This window comes from Chaetura pelagica, unplaced genomic scaffold, assembly GCF_000747805.2.
Source record: "Chaetura pelagica isolate M959 unplaced genomic scaffold, ChaPel_1.0 scaffold104, whole genome shotgun sequence".
Classification (NCBI taxonomy): domain Eukaryota; kingdom Metazoa; phylum Chordata; class Aves; order Apodiformes; family Apodidae; genus Chaetura; species Chaetura pelagica.
In genome coordinates, this window is record NW_009953786.1 from 2738334 (window position 1) to 2744333 (window position 6000).

Genomic DNA, 6000 nt, shown 5'->3' on the forward strand with positions numbered 1-6000 from the left:
GTTCCTTTTCTTTGTTCTTTCCGTTTAGCTTGAAACTACCCAGTTTTCTTACCCCTTAAATATGCTCAATTATAATTAGCTCTTGTGACCATTTCTGCCTTTATCTGAGCTGAATGTTGGAAGTCAGCATCAAGAGAATTTAAAAAACACATAGATCTACAGTGCAAATCATTTCAGCAACACAAAGAAAATTTAAGTACTCCTTGTATCTTTTTTTATTACACCAAAGCAGAGGAGAATACCTTGTCACCAACATGTACAGAAATAAATAAATTGGCTAGGGATTATACACATGCAACAGTTATAACAGATATAAAGCAAAGAAAATGGAGGGCAAAGCCCAAGTGTAAGAAACAACCTCATAAACTACTCTCATCTGCTGAAGATCTGAACAGCTGGAGCTTTTGGAGAGCAAGCAGTCGGTATCACCATATGCTGTTTTCTTGTCTCCATCTTGTGGAAGAAAAGAAACATTCACTGCCCGCCGTCAGAATAACGGGAAGAAGAACAAAACCAAAACATACCAGGACATACCTTATACTAATGTTTAGCAAAAAAGCAGCAGCACCTTCTGAACAAATTCAAAGCAGTTTTAAAGAGTCAAATACACTGGGAAATTTTCGTTTTTCGTGATAGATGTTACAAAATTTGCTATATTTTTACTTGAAGTATTTTATCCCAAGGAGATTTTAAGTTCATGCTTTGTAATTTTATTTTTAAGAGATTTTAATCAACTGTTAAAGATCTGTACACTCAGCTCTAAATATATTTCTCACTGATAATGTAAGAACCAAACCACAACCTAAAATTTCAGGCCCCACTCTAAGCTCTCAGGATTCAGTTTGCTTGTTGTTGTTTCATTTTTTTTTTTAAACTCATCTTAGACCTCACATTCTTGAAAACTCATTGGACTACTTGGAATATCCCAAGTATTACAGTAAAAAATGTAAAATATGATAGAGCACTCTGACATGTTGTTCCTAGCTCTCATGCCAACTAGGTTTTAAGACAATTTGTACTTTAAAAAGTACTAATTTGAAAAAAGAACTTGTGTTTCCTCAATGGAGAACAATGACAAAAATGCATTGCACTAGCATTAGTGGAACATGCAAGACAAAACATGTTTGGCCCTCCTTACCCTTCATTGGTGTCCTGGTTTGAGCCAGGATGAAGCCAATTTTTCTTTTTACTGATTTTTTTTTCCTTCAGTAAGCTCTCTTGTAACTAGCAACAGTGTGTTCTGCTAGGCTGATAAGACAGTGGAATGTTTTTCTAACTACTGAGGCTTCAAGGCTGCACCTGCACTCTGCCGGCTCAGACACTATGGGGAGATCTGTGACGCCCCCGTAGGAGGCTGAGTTAGAGGGACAGCAAAATTGGCCAAAGATATTCCATTCCATATATCTACGTAAGCTCAGAGGAAGGTCAGAGATCACAGAAGACAACTTCCTTCTTCTTCTTCTTCTCCCTCTCTCTTCCGTCCATGGCCGGCGTAGAGGGAGGACTCTGTTCATCCATCACCGTCGATCCTCAGGCTTGATCTCTTGTGACCCCCATAACTCTCTGCTTTCTCCAGCAGCAGCTCCGGGATTCCTCGGGACTCTTCCCAGCTCAGGGAAGTGCTGTGGGAGTTGCTGGGGTGGGGGGAGGCGAGAGGCTTTTGCCCATACCTGAATATATCTGTATATAATTGTATATATTTTCTTGTATAATTCATTAGTGTTTTAATTAAAGCTGTGTAGTTTAGTTTTCAATCCAGCCAAGTCTCTCTCTTTTTTTCTCTCTCTCCTTCCCTACCTGGGTTGGGGGGAGGGGGGATCAAGAGCATTGTTGTCGGACCTGAGTCAAACTGTGACAACATTGGACTAGATGGTCTTTGTAGGTCCTTTTCAACCCCTAAGATTTTGTGAAAATAGTGCCTTTGAGACTTCTCTGCCTATTTGTATTAATTTAATGCAGCATATTAGTTTTTCCTTTAACAAGAGGAAAGAGAAAGAACTGATCTTTTTGTAACTTAGAATCACGTTATCTCATAAGTATAATTCACATAAAACAAATTTAGAGGCTGATCAAATGCTCTGTTAACATAATACTTTAATAATAATATCACTTAGCTCTAAAACTGCTTAATTAGATTTTAGTCATTTCAATCAACAGCCTCATTGAAACTGTTCATTTATGATTTATACTCTTTGCATTTTACTGTTCATTTTAAAAACAGTATTAATAATAAGAGCAAACAGTAAATAAAAAATTAAAACCAAGATGATTTATAGAAATCTTGCACCCTTTAGGTTTAAGGATGATTTCCTGGTTCACTGAATGTCTATGAAAGTATTTCAGTTAGCTTAAATAGATTAATGAGTTCCCCTTAAGAAAAATATATTCAAACTTTAAACACAAATCTAGATCCAGCCTAATTCATTTGACCACAAACCTGAATTGAATAAAATAAGCTGCACTTTTATTGAGTAGTTGAGAAACTGATAGATCTTTCAGCCACACTTGAGGCCTAAACACATTCAATTAAACTTCTAGTCATTAATTAGATTTTTCTAGATGAAGCTGTGAAGAATAGGCCTAGCCAATGCAACAGGTGCTGTTGTGAAGTAGTGTTCTTCAAAATAAAGAACACATTTGCTTGAAACAACATAGGAGCATTCTGTAAGAAAAGCATTTGTGCCTTTATGCACATTAGAACACAGCCATGTTCACACAACATTCTTTCTGACTGCAGATAGAAATAGGTCATCCAGAGTCAGATGACTCACTGTCTTGCAGTGAATTACAATTATATCTCCAATTGTAAAGTACAACATTTGGACCTGGTCTGCAGGAAACAGAATGCTGTATTTGATACCATTTACCTTGCAGAGCAAGTGGAACATTATAGTTCCAGGACTTTAGGTAAGGTTTATGAGGATTGCCACTCCTCTTTGAACAGAGAATTTCTTAATGTAAATGAGACAGGCATTTTGTTTTTATTCTTATTAACAGCAAAATGTTCTTCCTGTTCTCATTGCAAGATTATATGTTTATAATTATGTTCCCTTTAAATAAGCAGTGATTGCTTAACACATTGGTGTTTCTTCAATAACTACTTTATCTACTTAAATGGAATACATATCACCAGCTTCTTCCTAGCAGTGCCCACGACAGACTCCAGCAGAATTTTAACACCCATCTCTCTAGAGCATTCTGCTGATATGCTCAAAATATATGTGTAAACTAGCAGGCATCTGCTAAGCTACTAGTGAAGTATCCAGTAAGTAAATAAATGCATCTGGGTTGCAGCCACTGAGATTTATAGCAGTTCTCCCTGATTTCCTTTTTCACACTACAGTAAATACAGTAATGGTGCTGGCTAATAAACAGCCATAAATCTGCTTTCCTGTTTTTATGATGTTTGCTGATTGAAAAATAATACTGTGAAACTGATGAAGTCAGTGACTATGAATGCAGGGAGGCTTTGTGCACTTGAGGGGGTATGTTTTTAGCATATTTGAAATAGTTTATTTTGCAGAACTTTTACACTCTTACATCAGTAAGTTGGGGTTTTCTCATTACCTTCACCCTCTCTTTTCCCCATTCTGCAAGCTAGATTTTTATTCCTAATAAATTCAACAGATCCCATGCAGATAGAATAGGAGGTCTGGAGTTTCTTTGGACATGGCTTCTCACCAACTTAATTCAGTTCCCATGAAGCTGGTGGTAAAACTCCTGTAGACTTTCATGAGAGCTGAATTGTTGCTTCCTTCCTTCCACAATATTTCTTTTTACGTAGATATATGGAATGGAATATCTTTGGCCAATTTTGCTGTCCCTCTAACTCAGCCTCCTACGGGGGGGTCACAGATCTCCCCATAGTGTCTGAGCCGGCAGAGTGCAGGTGCAGCCTTGAAGCCTCAGTAGTTAGAAAAACATTCCACTGTCTTATCAGCCTAGCAGAACACACTGTTGCTAGTTACAAGAGAGCTTACTGAAGGAAAAAAAAATCAGTAAAAAGAAAAATTGGCTTCATCCTGGCTCAAACCAGGACAATTGGTACAAAAGGTAGGAAATTGTTTTAGTAATAATTTGATTTCCATTGACTTGGAAAGTAATCCTTTATCTTAGTTTCTGTGGGGCTGTATCACAGGACCTGAAGTCAACAATAACACATACCAGGCAAAAGAAAAAAAAAAGGACCAGATATTGTCATTATCTGTTCAAAATTCTTGTGGCTATTTGGAATTCTTTCAGAGCCTTTTATTCATAAGAACCATTATTTTTCTTAAAATTTCCTCAACAGTATAAACATTAGCTACCCATAATAACGATAAATCTGAATATGATGTAGTAGTACAGCTGAAACATGATAGGCAAGGAAGAAAACATCTTCCCCAAAATCACTACAACACTTACCATCCCTCTCAGCTATCAGAACACTACTGAAAAACAGATATATTTTTTTTAAGAATACTCGTAAGAGGAAGGGCTAAGTACTTGGCATATATCAGCATGCAATCTGCTCCAAGTCTAATGTGAGTTTAGAATAGAGCCTGAAATGAATGGCTGAAACTGAAAAACGCAAACCACTTAAAGGGCAAAAACATCCATTGTAACTCTTTTAGAATATTCATTGTAGCTCTTTCCTGGCTATCCTGCTCGTACTACTGCTCGTAGTGATGGGGCCGCTATGGCATTCACACCTTCTTGGTGGTGCAAACAACTGATGGTTTTACTGCTAAGAAAAGAAACTGCTCTGAAGGAAGTGTATAGTCCAATGCTAAAAAATGACATGGAAAGCTCACACTGATGTGGCAGACATCTGCCAGTGGCAGACAGCACCTTACAAAAAAAAACACAACCTCTTAACAATAGGAGAAGCAGGTACAAGTACAACTGGCAACTGCTGTAGCAAGGGCTCATTGGATTGCTTTAGCAGACTGAAATGCCCTGACAGCTTCAGATGACTGAGTATTTGGGTTGGTTCTGATATTCAAGCCAGACCAGTGATATTACACAAAAGCTGTCTTATTTAACACTATATACTTTTTTGTCTAAGAAATTATTTGTCTTATGTTACTGGCCTGTTGGAGAGGGTCCAGAGAAGGGCCACCTAAATGATCCAAGGCCTGGGGCACCTCTGCTATGAAGAGAGGCTGAGAGAATTGGGGCTGTTCAGCCTAGAAAAGGCTTCAGGAAGACCTTACAGCACTTTCCAGTACTTGAAGGGGCTACAGGAAAGCTGGGGAGGGGCTTTTCATCAGAGAAGACAGTGATAGGACAAGTGGTAATGGTTTTAAAATTGAGAGAGGGGAGATTTGGGTTAGCTATTAGGAAGAAATTCTTCACTATAAGAGTGGTGAGGAACTGGAATGCGTTGCCCAGGGAGGTTGTTGATGCCCCATCCCTGGAGGTTTCTGAGACCAGGTTGGACGAGGGTTTGTGCAACCTGATCTAGTGGTAGGGTTGCCTGCTCATGGCAGGGGGGCTGGAACTTGATCTTTAAGGTCCCTTCCAACCTTAATAATTATATGATCAAATAATTATCTTGACATAAGGAAACAAGGAAGGTTGGTGAAAACTGAGTTTCAAGCACTCAAGGATATGATTTTTAGCACTCTTTTTTGTGTAAAGCTAATACTGCCAATCTTACACAAAATGATGCTATTCAACAAGCAGACATACACTAGAGAGCACAATAGAGGCAGCAGGGTCACACAGGCCAGAAGGGTAGAATAAAGAGGAAGTGGCAGCCTGCTGTTAAAAAAACATGGCCTGAATGGATCTAATCACTCCTTAAAAAGGATCTGAAGCTTAAAAGATGAGCACGTTAATGAGCTAAGACTCCTACACTGAACATCCAGGAAGCAGTTTAAATTAATTACTTTGTTAGCCTTCAGAATTGCTACCATGCTGATGTGAATGGAGAAAGTTCACACTCTTCTCAGTTGCTGGCTAACTGTAGGTTTCAGAGGACAATATGGACTCAATTTTCTCTGTCTGTGGTTCAGC

At 38.5% G+C, this 6000-nt stretch overlaps 1 protein-coding gene across 1 annotated transcript in view; it reads right to left on the bottom strand.

Moving 5' to 3' along the window:
• Positions 1–6000, bottom strand: part of PIGN (phosphatidylinositol glycan anchor biosynthesis, class N) — a 96382-nt gene that overhangs the window by 89792 nt on the left and 590 nt on the right. The gene's annotated exons all lie outside the window — the stretch shown is intronic.